The sequence below is a fragment of the Coenobita brevimanus genome, chromosome 55 (assembly GCF_032717465.1).
Source record: "Coenobita brevimanus isolate Jiangsu-jjx chromosome 55, ASM3271746v2, whole genome shotgun sequence".
Classification (NCBI taxonomy): Eukaryota; Metazoa; Arthropoda; class Malacostraca; order Decapoda; family Coenobitidae; genus Coenobita; species Coenobita brevimanus.
The window spans coordinates 35,313,483-35,331,886 of record NC_137008.1 but is presented as its reverse complement, the minus strand read 5'-3'; the positions used below and the strand labels follow the sequence as shown (position 1 = coordinate 35,331,886).

The 18,404-nt window shown below is 44.7% G+C and overlaps 1 pseudogene; it reads right to left on the bottom strand.

Moving 5' to 3' along the window:
* Positions 1-217: 217 nt before the first annotated feature.
* On the bottom strand, positions 218-336 carry LOC145401513 (5S ribosomal RNA; annotated as a pseudogene).
* Positions 337-18,404: the final 18,068 nt, after the last annotated feature.

The window sequence follows — 18,404 nt, the reverse complement described above, 5'->3', positions numbered from 1 at the left end:
GTTGTTCTTATGGTCAGCCTTTAGGTGTGCAGTACCCAAGATCAGCTGAGGCGTTGCAAATAAACACTGGCTTCTTAAGTTCACTGTCTTTATTTTCCAAGTCATTCATTCATTGCCAGACGCCATGTATCCCAAACGGGGTGGCCAAGGGCTTAGAGTTAATTGTTTTACAGGGAGGGGCACTAATCCTCCACCAACCCCACTTGACACGTAGGGATGCCAACAGCATCTGGTGTTCCCAGGCAGTCACCCATCCAAGTACTAACCAGACCCAACGTTGCTTAACTTCGCTGATCGGATGGGAAGTGGTGTACTGAACGTGGGAGGAGAGAGGGTTGGTACTGGCTCTTAAACTCTGATACTGGGAGACCGGGATTTTCCAAATAATTACACTAAATGCTTTCCAACTTCACTTCATTATTCTCACAGGTACTGGAGCTATACAAAATTTACTAACTGGAATTACACTTAAAGCTTGACAACACTTCACTGTTTTCACAGGTACCGATGATATACAAACTTCAATAACAGATCACTGTTTGCCAACAACTCGTCACTGTTTTCTCAAGTACCGAAAGTCTACAATCTTCGCTGCACTCAAACCGAACTGAAAGCTGACTGACTAGCTCTAGCCTCTTCCCCATTCTTATATAAACTTGCATTACTCTAGAAATTTTCAGCACACACTAGACAGGGCAAAGTTAAAATAGTTACCATCTAGGAGATATCAGAACATGCCAGAGTTTTCTTACACTGCACAACACTAAATTATTTAGCATACAAACCCAAATTAAATTACACAATTTAACAAACAATCACATAAAACATCATAAAGAACAAAAAGAGCACAAAAATTAATGCATAACTCACGAAACAACTACGCTCACAAACAGTCGGCAAACTGGCATCTCAGACTCGCATCGGAGCTATGGTAAATATCGGGTATCAGTGAGAAACTTCTCGACTACCTAACTACCAAATCCCGCTACTTAACACTACCCCCTTCCTAGTTCTTTGCCGTTCCGACAAAACTACACAATATAATATACAAACGTAATAATGAAACATCTAACTATACACATAATAATTCTTCAACTTATCAGGCCTTCTTCTATGCTGCTTCCAATGACGTTCTTCCTCCTCTACACAGTCCACTCCTCTTGGAATGTCTTGGTCTTCTTGCTGATGTACATCTTCTCTTGGGAAACTGTCACCATCCTCTCGTACTTCAGCTCCTTGGCCCTCCTCGACGTCCTCGGCTACGATTGAGCACGATTCCTTGGAGATGTTCCAGCTGTACTGTCTTGGCCCATGGTACTGCCACAGACGATTCACGTATACCACCTTTGGGCGAGACTTCTTGCCTCCCCAAATCCGATAAGTTCACTTCTGATAGGTGATTCAACACAGTATAAGTCCTGTCCCATGGGCTTTGCAGCTTTGGTGACTGTCCCTTCTTTCACTGAGGATTGTGTAGCCAAACTTGGTCACCAACCTTGAAGCTCACCTCACTTGCCTTGGCATCATACTTGCACTTTATCACCTCTCATGAAAACTTGAGGGCTCCTCACACTTGATGATGTACCTCAGCCAACCTTTCCTGAAGATGCTCCACATAACTGGAGGTATCTGTAGGCAGCTCTTCACCAGGTGGTCTTCCCATTAACAAGTAAAAGGGAAAGCATAACTGGTAGCCCACTTCAGTTTTGCAGGGATGTAGCTGGTAGACTCATGGGATGCAGACCAATATGCCATCAACATCGCAGGTAATTTCTGGTCCCTTTCCATTTGTCCATCTCTGCAGCACTTGGCTAGTTCTTGTCCTTCGGTCCAGTTGAATTTCTCCACCATCCCATCTGACTGTGGCCTTAGTGGGATCGTCCTGGTCTTCTTGATCCCCAGTAACTTGCAGCACTCACGGAACAGAGCAGACTCGAAGTTTCTACCCTGGTCTGAATGTAGCTCTTGTGGGATCCCAAAACGACAGAACTGGTCAACCAACAACTGAGCAACCATGGCAGCCTCTTGACCAGGGATGGCATAGGTTTCTAGCCACTTTGTGAAGTAGTCCATGGCAACACTTATATACCAGTTTCTTCTTCAATGAGTGGCAGAGGTCCAGCAATGTCCATCATGACTCTTTCCATCAGTGCACCCATTTGCTACAGCTGAAGAGGGGTGCAACCACTTTTCTTGGGCTCCTTCTTGGCAAAACACACGTCACAGGCCCGACACCACTCTTCAAGATCCGGTGCATGCCAATCCAATAGAACCTCTGTCGCAGCTGGCTTAGAGTTTTCTTCACTCCCAGGTGCCCATTAGTGATCTGGTTATGGGAATCATCCAAGATCTCGGACCTCATTTTCTTCAGAATCACCAGTTGCCAATACAGTACTTGCTGAGGCCATTGGGTGTCTCCTGCTGACACTCCAGTAGTCCATTGTTCAAATGAAGAAGGTCCCACTGACTCCAGTAGCTCTTGGTCGCAGGCCTTAACCTGGAAACATCTTCCTGAGATGGTCGCACTGTACTCTGCTGCAGCCACTCTAGCACTGGTTCCAAATCTGCATCCTTTTGAGATCTTCATTTGACGCTGGCCCTGTCACAACAGTATGGCAGCATTTCTTGGCAAAATTCCCATTCTAATACACTCCTTGCTGCCTGTTCTTCCATCTTCTTGCACACTATTCATCAAAGTTCTCCTGGATTTATTTGGTGGTGGGGCTTCTTGGGAAAACCTTGTTGGTTGTTGCCACTCTTCACTAGCCTTCACAAATTTACCCTTATCCTTCTCATTTGGACCCTCATAGGTGAAGTGTCCCAACTTGCCATATGTCCAACACCCATTTGTTGCAATTGTTGGTTTCCTTGCACTCTTCCACTCTTACTCCTTCCGTTTGTAACAATCCACCTTCTTGTGTCCTGGCTTCCTGCAGAACCAGCAACTTCCTCTGATCTTCTCCTGTTCTCTCTTCCACTTGTTGCAATCCACTTTCCGATGTCCTGACTTTTCACAGTACCAGCATCGTCCTTCATAATTTTTCACTGCCGATACCTGTGCCTTTCTTGCCTTGAGTCCTGCACTATGACCTGCCTGAAAAGTGGATGCACTGGACCTGATGTAGAACTCAAATTCTAGAGCCCTGGCTAGTGCTTCTTGCATACTTCTGAGTTGTGCCTGCTGCACTTGCACTTTCAACTCTTCACTGTCAAGAGCATCAATGAACTGGTCCCTCAGAAGAACAGCCAACAGGTTAGGTACTGCTCCAGGGTACACCTTGTATGCCATACTCTCCAGGTCATTAGCAAGCTGCAGTAGGGATTCTCCACGAGCCTGTATACGGCTCCAGAATCTTGCTCTGTAAACCTCAGTCTGGTACATGGTTCCATATCTGCACTCCAGTGCTTCTACTAGGGATTGATAACTGTTCCTGTCCATCACTGACATCTTGCCCAGAATTTCCACTGTGGCATCCTTAACCCTTTAACTGCGGGCATTGTTTTGCTCCGACTGGCCTCTCTCGTGGGGGTTCCAGCCAAATGTAAACAAACCTTTAACCCCTTAACCGCGGGGCGTCACTTTCGTGACGCTCGGCCACAATGGATCATACCGCGGGGCGTCACTTTTGTGATTCTGTGTTATTTTGAATTATCCCGGGCTCTCAAGTGGTGGCTTGTATCATCTATCAGTACTGCCAATGTCCAACACTAGTCAGCACTCCAAATCTCATCTGTACTCCCATCCATTGTTGACAATTTAGCGATTTTACCCCCTTCATGACTCCCCTCCCTACCTGCCCTCCATTACCCTGTCCTCTCGCCTCCCACGCCGCGCTGCACTACGCAAATTTCCCACAGATTTTCCCACAGATTTCATCCATTGAAATAAGCCCTATGTCCTATACTTATACAAAATAATATATACCAAAAAAAAAAAAAAACAGGTAAGTGATAGTGTTATACACCAGGAATTGGCTAATTATCACCTGACAAAACCTCACATGCATTCATTCGCTACATTACCACAGTAATTTCCCCTTTGAATTATGCCTTGTAATCGATGTCTGTAATAAAAATATACATCAGAAAGAAAGGGAGAATCCTAATTGACATTTACATTCACCTGGAACTACCTATTTCTTTATGTATTGCTGAGATTTTCTGCCTATAAAAAATTAGCATGTAAGTTAGCAGCAGACAGCCTAAAGTGTCATTGTCAACCCTTCCCTTCTCAGATAAACCGCGGCATTTAGTTCCTTGTCCTCCGCTGTAGAGAAACAATGTCGCACTCGTGCCCCACCATTCCTGCTGCTTCTGCGCCCATTGCAAAGGGTCCCGTGACCTCTACTCCTAAGAAAAGTAGTTAGGCAAGCAGGAAAGGCCTTAGTGACTCTGCAGTGGCACGTGAACTGGCAGAATTGTCCATGGTTATGATGGACAGTGACTTTGACGATTCGGGTGAATCTTGTGATGAGCCGGGTGAGGTTATCGTGCGAGAAACAGCTACAACGAGTGCTACAGTGTCTGAATTAGTGTCTAGCTCCAAGGGAAAGGAGCCTTTAGTGCAGCAAGGACAGGAATTTGGGAAGGGAGTGGAAAGGCGGCGTGTTAGCCCCAGAACAATGCCCCCACGTGACCCAGCCCGCCATGAGTCATGAGTGCATTCACCTCCCCGTTCCCCAAGCCCCACTTCACTCATTTCTTCATCATCATCGGCTGAGTTATCTCCGGAGTCTTCATCGTCAGAGTCACCACCAGCATCAACAGTGAAGGCAGGCCATAGAGGTAGAGGTAGAGGTAAATCAAGGAGAGTGAAAAGTAGTGTAGCTAGTAGGGTAAGGGCTGCTAGTGCTGTACGGCAACCTAGGGTCAGTGCGAGTGACCTTGACCAAGATAAATCTGCCTCACAGCCAACCTCCACCACCACCACCACCACCCGCCCTACACCGCCACGACAGGGAATCCTGGACGCCTTCGCATGGACGGAAGGGTCAGATTTTGTGCCAGAAAATTTAGTGTTTGATGAGAGCTCCTCAGGAGTTCAGCCTGCCTTCATTATGGACGAAAATGTTGAGTGTGTCGACTACCTTTTGGTCTTCCCAGATGACGAAGTCATGCAGCACATATGTGATGAGACCAACAGGTATGAATCACAACGTGCTGCAAGTGGTACAGGTGCAGCCAAGATGCAACAGTGGTCCATGCTGGGAGTGCAGGAGCTGTATGTGTTCTTTGCCCTCATGCTTCTCATGCCACACTCCAAGAAGCATGAGTTGGAAGAATACTGGTCCATGGACCCCTTACTACCCTCACCCACCTTCAATAAGCACATGGCCAGAGATTGCTTCCGGAACATCATGGGAAACCTGCACTTTGCTGACAACGATGTACCTTCCCAAACTGACCCACTCTGGAAGATCCGGGAGATTCTGAGCAGAATGAAGGATAAGTTTATGTCATTCTTCCACCCCTTTCAGAAGGTTGTCATTGATGAAACCTTGGTTTTGTTCAGAGGACGTCTTCGGTTTGTTCAGTACATTCCAAGCAAACGCCATCGCTTTGGAATTAAGTTCTTTGTACTGTACGACTGTAAGACGGGGTACATCCTTGACTTCGCCATATATTCAGCCAGCACTTTCGATCTGAATAAAACACACCCCCTTGGCTTCTCAGGCTGTGTAGTGAAAGTGCTCCTAGAAAAGTATTTTGGTGGGAATCATGTGCTGTATACAGACAACTACTACACAGCACCGAAACTTGCCAAATACCTTTCTAAGCACGGCATTGGCTCCTGCAGCACTGTGAAAAGTAATCGTGCCCACTTCCCCAAATTCCCAGAGGCAGGAACCTCGCAGCGAGGAGACGTGCACCTACGCAAGTCTGAGAAGATGCTGGCAATATGGTGGCATGACAAGAGGGTCGTGCACATGCTCACTACCGTACATAAGGGGGAGATGAGAGAAGGTCGACCGTAGGACAGGCGAACCTGTGATGAAACCTGATGCTGTGTTGGACTATAATATCAACATGCGGCTGGTGGACAAGTCCGACATGATGATTGGTGAGATTGACTGCCTCAGGAAGAATACTAGGTGGTATAGGAAAGTTTTTCTGCAACTCATAGATATGACGATGCTGAACGCCTTCATCCTGTACAAGATGAAGGTCAAGCCACCCAAGTCTTTCTCCCTGAGGTTGTTCGCCAGGACTTGTGTCCAGCAGCTGCTGGAAGATATGGTAGGGTGACAGCAGCAACTCCAAGGCGCCATCCGGTAACACTTCCCGACCGACTTGAGCAGAGGGCGTATATGGATCGGCACAGACTTGAGCTTATGCCTGCCACAGGGAAAAGGAAGGCTGCGATTCGCAGGTGTCAGGTATGTGCACATACCACCCACCTCACACCTGAGCACAAACGCACGTCTTGGCAGTGCGCTGAGTGCCAGGTTCCCCTCTGTGTTACCTGCTTCTTCGATTACCACAGCCAGAAGCAGTTCTAACAGTGCAAGTGTGAAAGCAGAGTAATTTGGAAATAATGTGTAAATAATGTGTAAATAGCAGGTGAAAGCAATGGATGTTCAGTACATATGATTGAACAGTGCATTATAGTTTTATCTTACTGAAAGTGACAGTGAATAACATAGTGTAAGTAAAATAGAATGGTAAATATTGAAAATAGAATAGAAAATGTGAATAGCAATGTAAGTAATTAGTAATATAAGAATATGACTACAAATAATTTATGTTATAACAGTGAAAGTGAATCCGTGTCTCTCTACGTATTTTACTGAATGAAAAATTGAATGACTTCAGTGACAATAAACTAATACGACTGAAGGAAACTTATGGAGAAAGACTCCAGATATATATAACTGTGATATAGTAATAGAAATATAAAGTGTGAGGGGTTTTATGAATAATAAATGACAGAGTACCAAGAGCGAACTAGCGCGCGCAAGTCCGACGATCAGACGTGCTCTTAATTTCCATTGCTTTCACAGTGTTTTTTTTTGGAGTATGGATCCCAAACTACTTGAAAATCATAGAATAGTGTTTATAGTGTTTATATCTGGCTGTAGTAATCATATTACGGGTTGTCGGGAAGTGTAAAGTGGAGACTTCGTTACCCTACTTCAGAGGTCTCCACAAGTCCTACGGTAACAGACGAAGGCTCAACAAACATTCCAGGAGAAAGCTGAAGTTATGTGCCATAAGCATATATAATTTTATTATTCTAGGACTAATAACTGATTTTTGGCAAATATTTTTTGAGAGTCTGTCGGAGCCCGAATAAACCCGTGGGACACGCAAAACATTGGTAAACATGCCCGCGGTGTAGGGGTTAAACCTTAATAACTCTGCACAGAATAAAACCAGAAAAAAAAAAATAAGATACCATTAGAAAGTACTAACCTTCAGCTTTGCAGTGATGTAGGTTTCATAACTTTGTGGACTTTCAGAGGACAGACAGTGCCGTTAGAAGTGAGCGGTGTAAAATCACTATTTTACGCCCCACACACCAGTACCAAATGCCAACCACTCTCTGATAATAGTACTATAAACATATATGAACACTGCACATACGATAAACACCCACTCTGTGTTCACTGAGGTAGGTAAAAGGCACTGTAATTGCCCGCACGTCACTGCGGCATCACACGCTCACTGACGTTTGGTTAGCGGCGATGTTTTCATTATTTCTAACTTCTATTACTATTTTACATATAATCTGGGCAATATACATTATATTTACACTGCACTTATTACTATATTGCGTCACTGTCGCATCACAGAATTACAGCAGTGCCGCAGATTTTCTTATTGCCATATCACTTATATACTGGCCATATTTACATAATTTTCTAGGTAAAATATCTCTTATTACTATATTATACAATTATTGGTAAAGCACGTCACTGTTGCATCACAGAATCACAGCAGTGCCGCAGATTTTCTTATTACCATATCACTTATTATACTGGTCAATATTTACATTGTTTTCTAGGCAAAATATCCCTTATTACTACATTATCCCTAATACAATTATTGGTAAAGCACGTCACTGTCGCATCATTGTATATCACTGTCACTGTCAGTATTTACTCAGAGAGTGGTACTCGGCAAAGCACGGAGTCACACAGAGAGCGACTTGGCATTCCTGGCACTGGTGTGTGCTCATTTTTCTCGCCCGAGGCCTCCGTGTGGTGTTATGACACACTCTGCAGCGGCCCTGTGACAACCTGCCGCCTGCGGTGAGAGGCAATTTCACAAGCTGGTGCCGGCTCATGTAACTGCGGCACTCAAGACGGTCAGGTTGTGTGTCAGAGTGTTGCCTCAGGACCAATACCGTCACCTGACCAAATCGTGCAAGCAGCTGCTGCACGACAGTCTTGGAGAACTGTCTCAGGGATGGTTGCCTTATGCCCCCAACTTGTGTCTTGTAGAGGAGGAAGGCATTGAGCATACACATATCGAGCATGTGGAGGCAAGCCTTCCTGTACCATCGGGTGTTTCTCCTGAGACAGTCTATCTCGCCAATCATCATGTCCGACTTATCAACAAGTCTCATGTTGATATTATAGTCAATGACGGCATCAGGCTTCATGATTGGCTCTCCCGTCCTGTAGCTGACCTTCCCAGTTCTCTGCAATTCCCCCTTGTGGATGGTGCTGAGCATATTCACGACCTTCTTGTCGTGCCACCTGATCGCCAGAAGCTTGTCAGACTTCTTCAGGTGCACATCTCCTTTGGATGAGGATGATGCTTCAGGGAAACTTGGCCACTCTTTCCTATGGCTCCGTACAGTGCCAACAGTGCTGATGCCGTGTTCAGCCAGGTATTTGGTGAGTTTCGGTGCTGTGTAGTAATTGTCCGTGTACAGCACATGATTCCCACCAAAATACCTCTCCATCAGCAATTTTACTATGGAGCCAGAGAAGTCAAGGGGGTCTTTCCTGTCCACGTCCATTGTGCTTCCAGAGTAGATAACGAAATCAAGGATATACCCCATCTCACAGTCACACAGCACAAAGAACTTTATCCCAAAGCGGTGGCGTTTGCTGGGGATGTACTGCATGAATTTGAGACGTCCTCTGAACAATACCAGGGATTCATCTATGACGACTTTTTGCATAGGACGGAAAAATCGCATAAATCGATCCCTAATCCTGTTGAGGAAATCCCTCACTTTCCACAAGGGTCAGTTTGGGACGGATTTTCATTGTCAGCGAAGTGCAGGTATCCTAGCAGCTGTCGGAACCGATCTCGTGACATGTATTTGCCGAATGTTGGGATTGAAGTGATGTCATCAACCAGCCAGTACTCCTCCAACTCATATCTCTTGATATGGGGCATCAAGAACATGAGAGCAAAGAACACATACAGCTCTCTGATTCCTACAGGCAACCACGACACTTGCTTTGGTGAGCCAATAGGTCCCAGCCCTTCTGTTGCACACTGAGCTGCATACCTATTGGTCTCATCACTGACAAATTGCACGATTTCGTCAGCCATGAAGGCCAAGAAGTAGTCCACAAAGTCATCTCCTTCGTTGCATGGGAAGGCAGGCTGTATTCCCACGTTTGTCATGTCAAACGGCGGATTGTGTGGCTGAAAATCAGCACCGTCAGACCAAACAAATGCATCCACTTTCCCGGTGCGTGGTTCAGTGGCAGTGGCAGGTCGCATTGCACTCTTTTCCCGGTGAGAAGGAGTTGAGGTGGAGGCAATGGGTGAGGCAGGAGGTGAGGCAGGAGGTGAGCAGGAGGGGGGTGAGTGGGGGGGTGGTGAGTGGGGTGGTGGTGAGGGGGAGGGAGCTGGGTGGGGGGCAGGCAGGGGGGTTACTGACCTGGTGTGTGGTGAAATCTGACCCTTTCTTCCCCGCTTATCACCTCGCTTATCACCCTGCTTTGCCCTAAGGCTGCCACGCATCCCCTTTGTTCTAGGCCGGCCTGCCCTGCTTACCCTGCCTGCCTGACCTGCACGGCCTGCCTTCCCTCGCTGTGCAGGCTCTGGGAATTCATATTCCTCAGATGATGTTGACTGAGGAGAGGGCACGGCAGAAGATGAAGATGATGTGAGGGCAATACGGCTAGGGGAACGGGAAAGTGGTGAAAAATGCTTGCTAGGGCCGGGTGTAGGAGACGTAAGTTTCCGCTTCACTCCTTTCCCACATGCTACACCCATTTTCCCCATGGGCGCCTTTCCTTTTCCAGAGTAAGTTGTGGGTGGTGGAGGGGAGACAACATGTTCACTTTCATCGCTGTCACTGCCCAAGTGTTCAGCCATAAATGGTTCACCAGCAATAACTGCATAGTCATCACTACTTGCGGTAAGTGTATCACTCTCACTGCCACAATCCAGAGTTGCACTTACAGTTTTATCCAGCTCTGTCCTAATTTCTGGGGTGCTCAACCCCTTCTGCCTCGCCATCAGCAGTTCCTTCTTCGGTGTAGAGGTTGAAGGCACACTAGCACTAGGAATTTCCGAAGAGGAAGCAAGCGATGATGACTCGGGATGGAGCGCCGTTATCACGCACAGAGCTGGAGAGATACTGACTGATGCATGTCAGGGCGGGGGTGGGGGGGACCCCCGGGGGGTGGGAGGAGGGAGGTGTGGGAGGGCTGGCGTGAAAGAACTCGACAGCTACTCTTGCGTGAAACAATTTGTGCACAGGAAAAACGCGCAGTGTTCAAAATATTCACGAACATTCCAGAATGACACCCGCGGTTTGGTCCAGTTTTTTCAATGTCATTCTGGAATGACACCCACGGTTAAAGGGTTAAGGCTAGTAGCACGCTGCACTGCCTTCTGCCTATCATCCCAGCAATTTTGATCCACAGGTAACTCAGACTGTGCACGGTAAGCTTCCCAAGATACTCTACCATCAAATTCCTGAGGTTACTTTTTCATTGGACCCCCATTATGCCCATGCACTTCACTGGTTTGGTCGTAAAAACTGGGGCATCATAATTAAACCCACCCTGTCCCAACCGATTTTCCACCACTGACTCCCCACAATCCTGACCAATTTTGGAAAAAAAAAATTTTGGCTCAAACCTCCACTTTTGGTGAGAAACATCAAAACTTCATTGAGAAATCGCTCACCTGAGGTTTAAAATATTCGATACAGGTAGCAGTACCCTTTACCTTACTGGGTTTACTATCAGGCTGGTTCCAAAGAAAACGAGTTCTATGGGAGGGTAACTGTTCCATGCCACTCATAAATGGTATTTATTTATTTATTTGTTACGAATTTATATGTAGTATGAGAGTATATTGGTTTTCACACAGTAATATAGGCAATATAAGCATTGTTTCACTCACCAAACACATCAACATACCTGACCTTTTTAGGCGACATTACCTGATCATCATTTCTTACTGTTTCTTCCTCTAATGCAACATAAACTTTGTCCTCCACATTGTCATCAATTGGGGAATCACTCTGGCCCTGAATTTTGTACCGTGGCATGGCATGTCTTTACTGGTCAGATCACTGGTAACAGGTGAATTGCTGAGACAATGACGTGCAGGGGGGTGGGAGGTCATGTGGGGTAAGGCATTGTCCCTGCCTGGCAACTTGTAGAGGGAGGTGTCCCGTGTATACGTGCCAAAAATCATGCGTGAAAATTGAAAATTGTGCAAATTAGGGACCTTGCAATTGATGCGCGTTTATAAACGTCAAAGTGACTGACAGTGACAAAACATGTGGATATATATATACGTCAACGGGACGCGGCGGGTTAAGTCCAGGACTTAAAACTTCTGCATTCTGATTGTTCAACCCTGTAATGCTACCTTTCCAAGCTTGGGATCCATCAACGTTCACATTACACTGTCTATTCTTTTCATATGCTCCCTGTACACTAACCTGAGGCTCATTAGTGCAGTATTTGTCTACAGCCTCAATTTTCTCACTAATTATCTTCACATGGTCGACTGCATGCTTCAACTGATTATCTACATGCTGTCTGCACTCCATAACAATTTCCTCACTGATCTGCAGCTGGTTGTCTACATGCTGTTTACACTCTATCACATAATTGCTTACCTCATACTTCTGCTGCTCTAGCTTGGCATCTACTTCCTCCTTAAACTGTTGCTGATCTTCCTCCATTTCCCCCATAAAAGCATGTAGCTGTCCTTCCATTCTCAGCTGTAATTCCCTCTGTTGCTCCTGTAATGTCCATTGAAGCTGTTTCCTCTGTGGTTGCAATTGTTCTTTTATTCCATTCTTGAGCTCTTTCTGATCTTCACTTTGGGCCTGTAATTGTTCTTTGAGTTCTTTCTGTCCTTCATTCTGAGCCTGTAATTGTTCTTTGATTCTTTCTTCCGTGCCCATAATTATTCTTTGAGGTCTTTCTGTCCTTCATTCTGTGTCTGTAGTTGTGCTTGTAATAACTTCACAATAGCACCCAGCAATGCCTTCTCCTGCCTAGATTGGCCTCTTGTCTGTACACCTTCTGCCTCAATGTCGAAGGTTAGACTCTCTACAGCCCTTAATAATCCCACTCCTGACACCAGTGTTATGTTCCCGTCTGATATTGCCACAGGCTCCAACAGCAGTAGTTCAGTACAGGAAGGACATTGCCCAGTGAGTTGTCTTTCCTATGGTCAGCGTTTAGGTGTACAGCACACAAGATCAGCTGAGGCATTGTAAATAAACACTGGCTTTTTAAGTTTATATATATATATATATATATATATATATATATATATATATATATATATATATATATATATTTTTAGTAGACAGTAGAACAAGTCGAGCAGGGCAGTATTGCCAATGTGGATGGTAAGGTGATGACAGAGAGAGCTGGAGCTCCCATTTCATCAGCCCTCGGGACTACAGTAATTCCTGACCATCCTCCTTTGCTGAACTTTTTCATTGTTTCAGTAACACGGAGAACAGGCCAGCATGCTCTCCAATACAAGTTTCTCTATCTGTCAACACCAAACTACATGCACACAACATGTTACACTTCCTTTTGAAAATTAGAAAAAAAAAAATGGCGACTAATAACCAAGCCTTGGAGTCCCCAGGGGGGGGGGGAACATAAATGCCCCCACCATTTGCCCCTCTCCTGGTAATGACTCAATGAGCTGCCTGAAACCACAATCTGACTCACTTCTTCTTCATTTCTGCAACATTCATGGCCTTTCCTCTAACTTTCACTCTGTTAAGCACCGCCTCTCCTTCTCTAAACCTCACCTTCTCTTCCTAACTGAGACTCAGCTGTTTGAGGCAACTGATAGCAAACCCTTTTCTGTATCCTTCTACTTTCTCTATACTCATTTCAAAGCCAAAGGTGGCTGTTGTGTATATATGTACGCAACGACTAATCTTGTGCTCATGTTCTTGAATTTGATTTTTCTGAATTCTCTACTCTCTGGCTTCGGCTCTCCTGTCATTCTGTAACTAAATACATCTGCCCTGTTTTCCCAACCCATGGTTCTACTGTCAATGAAAAATTCTTCGACTGTCTTACTTCTACAATGGAACACATTCCATCCATTCCTCCTTTCTCTGAAATCGCCATTCTAGGAGATTTCAATGTTCACTACCACCTTTGGCTCTCCTCTCCTTTCACTGATCCACCTGGTGAACAAGCTGAACAAGCCTACACCTTTTCTATCTTTAATGACCTAGAGCAGCTTGTAGAGCACCCTATCCATATCGCTGACTGCCTTGGAGAGAGCTCCAATATATTTGATGTCTTCCTTACAACTAAACCTTCCGCTTACAATGTTCATCTTTCTTCTCCGTTGGGCTCCTCCAGTCACAACCTTATCACCTTAACCTGTCCTATCGCTCCAGTACGGCCTGTTGACCCACCAAAGAAATGTCGATTTTGGCACGTTGGAGCTGCAGATTGGGAGGCCCTCAGGCAGTACTTCTTTGATTTTCCCTGGGATGATTATTGTTTCCATGGCCGAGAGCCATCTGAGTGTGCTTTGCACATGATGAAGGCTATTCTCTCCAGCATGGAAGCATACATTCCCTTCCCATATGCTTTGACTAAGGCAAGATAGCCTTGGTTTAATCACGCTTGTTGTAATGGTGTCCACAACAAGGAGAGGGCCTATAAATGGTACCAGAGCCAATCCACCCCTGAATCAGATCTTTTTATGTTTCTGCCCAGAATCGTGCTAAGTCTGCTCTTCGCTCTGGTAAAAACAATTTCATCCGTACTAAATGCTCTTGTGGTAGGTGGGGGCGCTCACCATCCACTCACTCGATGTAGTGCTGCTGTCGGGTGCCTGCCCTTTCCTCACCTCCATCCTTCTTTCGTTCCATCCTCTTCTGTCTTCTCTTCCTTCATTCGTGTCCTTCTGCCTAAGGGTAACTTTACACTTCTTTTTTTCTGTCTGTCTTTCCTTCATTCTTTCCTCTTCTTTCTGCCTGTGGGTGCCTGTACACTGAGTGACAAGCCAAATGGTTTCCTGTACACCAGGAAACCATTTACTATGCTGGGTGGTAACCATATAACCAAATTTTGGCGCCTGGTGGTTTAGTGGGTAATTATTGCGCTCCAATCGGATTGAGCTGGTGAAGGTTTATATCCAAAGGGTGGTTGGGGTTGATTGCTTATGTAATGCCACTCAGGGATGAGTGAGGCTGGTCACTCTCATCTTAATGTCTGGACCAACTGCCTAACCCTGGGCTCCTACGCTCCTGATGGGGCAATGTTGGATTGGATGATGGATGGATGGATGGACTAAATGCTCTCAACTCTCCAATTCGAGTTCTTCCCTCTCCTTCAGGCACCTTGCCAAAAACCTTTCTAACAACTTTACCTCATTATCCTTCCCTCCTATTTTCTACTCTGATGGCTCTGTAGCTATTTATTCTACTGATAAAGCAGATCTCTTCACTCAGACTTTCTCCTCCAATTCCACCTTAGACGATTCCGATGCTGTTCCTCCATCACTTCCCCCCTCTGACTTCCTCATGGCTGACATTAAAATTTCTTAAGCGGATGCAGTTTCTGCCATCACTGGCCTCAATACTAACAAGGCATATGGGCCTGATGGAGTCCCTCCTGTTGTCCTCAAGAACTGTACTTCTGTGCTTACACCCTGCCTAAGTAAACTCTTTTGCCTTTGTCTGTCAACTTGTACCTTTCCTTCTTGCTGGAAGTTTGCTCTCATTCAGCCAGTCCCAAAGAAGGGTGACCATTCCCAAACCTCTAACTATCGTCCAATTGCTTTAACATCATGTGTCTCAAAAGTTTTCAAGTCAGTTCTTAACAGAAAAATTTTAAACCATCTTTCCTATCACAACCTTCTTTCTGATCATCAGTATGGGTTCCGTAAGGGACGGTCCACTGGCAATCTTCTCACCTACCTTTCAGACTCCTGGTCATCCTCCTTTCGGGACTTTGACGAAAGCTTTGCCATTGCTCTTGACATCTCAAAGGCTTTCGATCGAGTCTGGCATAAATCTTTAATTTCCAAACTGCCCTCTTACGGTTTCTATCCTTCTATCTGTGCCTTCATCTATAGCCTCCTTTCTGGTCGTTCTATAGGCGCTGTTGTAGACGGCCATCGTTCTTCTCCTAGATCCATCAACAGTGGTGTTCCATAGGGCTCTGTCCTGTCACCATCTCTCTTCCTTTTATTCATCAATGACCTTCTAAGCTGTACATCTAACCCTATCCACTAGTATGCTGATGATTCTACCCTTCACATTTGCGTTTGTTTTCTGCAGCATCCATCTCAGCAGTTACTTCAATAAACAAGGGATGAGGCTATGGTACGCCTAATGTCTGACTTGGTTCGTATCTCTGGGTGGGATAAAAATAATCTTGTTTGTAATGCATCAAAGACTCAGTTCTTACACCTATCAATGGGACAAAATCTTCCACAGGAATACCCACTGATGTTTAATAATATTTAGCTGAATCCTGCATCATACTTGAACATGCTTGGGGTTTCATTCACTCGGGACTTATCTTGGTAAGATCATATTACATCTCTTGTAAAGTCTTCTTCCAAGAGATTAGGTGTGCTAAGCCGACTCTGTACCTTTTTTACACCAACACAGTTGTTGACTTTATACACGGGTTTTATTCGCCCCTGTAGAGTACAGTTCTCATGTGAGGGGAGGCTCCCCACATACAGCTCTTCTCGACAGGGCGGAGACAAAGGCTTTTCGTGTCATTATCTCTCCTTCTCTTACTGGCTTCCTTCAATCTCTGTCTCTTCTCTGCACTTTTTTTTTTTTTTTTTTTTTTTTTTTACGTGTCCGACCCTGGGCAAAGGCTTCAGTGCCTATTCCGAAGTCCCAGTAGTCATCCTTGGGGCCCAGTAGTCCTCCTACATCTCAACATGTCATCACTTCGGCGCTAACACCTACCATCCATACTGAATACATGCTAAGGCTGTCTCATACAGGACTGGTGTCCTGGTATTAGCAGGGGTACTTTTTATGACATGTCAGTGGGTCAACTGGTTGATCAGAAAAAGCTGCTTTTTATGAAATTCAAATCCTTAATCTGTTCCCTGCCCCAGCCGGGATTCGAACCTGGGTCCATTAGGAATGCAGGCCGTCTCTCTACCAATTCTGCCTCTGCCTCCCCCAGTCTTTATCTTTTTTCTATCGCTACTTCGCTGGTCGTTGCTCCTCTTAACTGTCTGCTTGCATCCCTCCACTTCTACGATGGGCACATAGCACCTATGCGCCCGTCTAGCAACAAACTCTCATCCCTTTTCTGTGCAACTCTTCATTTATGCAACAGATCAACTCTGGAACTGTCTCTCTCTCTGTCTGTATTTCCTGTTTCCTATGATCTCCAGTCTTTCAAACGCAGTGTGTCCAGGCATCCCGAAATGAACGGATTTTGAATTTGGCTCTCTTTTGTATTTTTGTTTTTTCTTGGAAGGAACGGTTTGTGGGCTCGTGGCCTTTGGTTCCTTCTCCCTTGCATAAAATATATTACACACACACACACACACACACACACACACATATATATATATATATATATATATATATATCTCATCCAATTCTATGCCGCCCCATGAGGAGCGGAGCGTAGGAGCCCGGGGCTAGGTAATTTGGTCTTGACATTTAAGATGAGAGTGACCAGCTCAACTCATCCCTTAGTGATATTACGTGAGCAATAAACCCCAACCATCCCTTGGATATAAACCTACACAGGCTTATCCGATTGGAGCGCTTTCATTACCCACTAAACCACCAGGCGTCATAATTTGGTTAAATGGTTACCACCCAGCGTAATAAATGGTTTCCTAGTGTACAGGAAATAATTTGGCTTGTCACTCAGAAGGAAGAGGAAAGAATGAAGGAAAGAAAGACAGAAGAGGGAGTGTAAATATATATATATATATATATATATATATATATATATATATATATATATATATATATATATATATATATATATATATATATATATATATATATATATCAAGCAGGTTATACTTGCTTTTAATGATTCGTGATGGAAGTGTTGAGGGGCAGTGATGGAGATGGCCAATTAGCTAAAGGTCGCTAGAAAAATATAACTGTTTTCATCATATTTAGGTCAATCTTGGTCCAAGGGATGAAGGTAAAGCAATAACTAATGAAATATAATTTTATAGCATCATTCGAAGGTAAAGGTCACATGACATGGCTTTATTTTGACCCATGTGCCAAAGTTGCAATGTACAGCAAGGTGATCCCAATGCTGTTACTGATTGCTTCCTAATTTATCGCTTCAATACTTGAACTTAATAAGTAGATTATGAACTAACGCATATCTCAGTTCATCACTATTTGTACCAGTATTGCCTTTTCTATAATTGTGGTAGTAATATATTATTGCTGTTCATTCCTCAGTGTTCACACTTATCATCATCAGCTTCGTCATTGCTATAAGCATAACTCTTACCATCATCACTGTCACTATTATAGCTTTCTCAGCCTCTATGCATTTCCATTTCACAGACATATTCTGACAAATAAGGCTGCATAGGACACTACAAAGTACAATCATCATCATCATCATCATCATTACTATGATTGTTCCTTCCACAATCAGCATCATAATCATCATCACCATTATAATCACGACCATCACCGTCATCATTAGTGCAACACTACCATAATTCCCTCAGCTTATGCGCACCTACGAAGTATATGCCCTTACTACAGGCAAGTAAGACCGCACAGGGCACTTCACGCACAAAGTATCGTCAATATCATCACCATAAAAATTTTGATCATCATTATAATCATCACGGTCATCATCTTTATCATCATCATCACCACTGTGTAACTATACCATAGTTACTTCAACTTCCAGACCAGTCGTTTTCACACACATATTTCAGGCAAATAAGGGAATGTAGGGCACTGGAAATAGTCAGCTTTTTTAAACGTTACTTAAAACGTA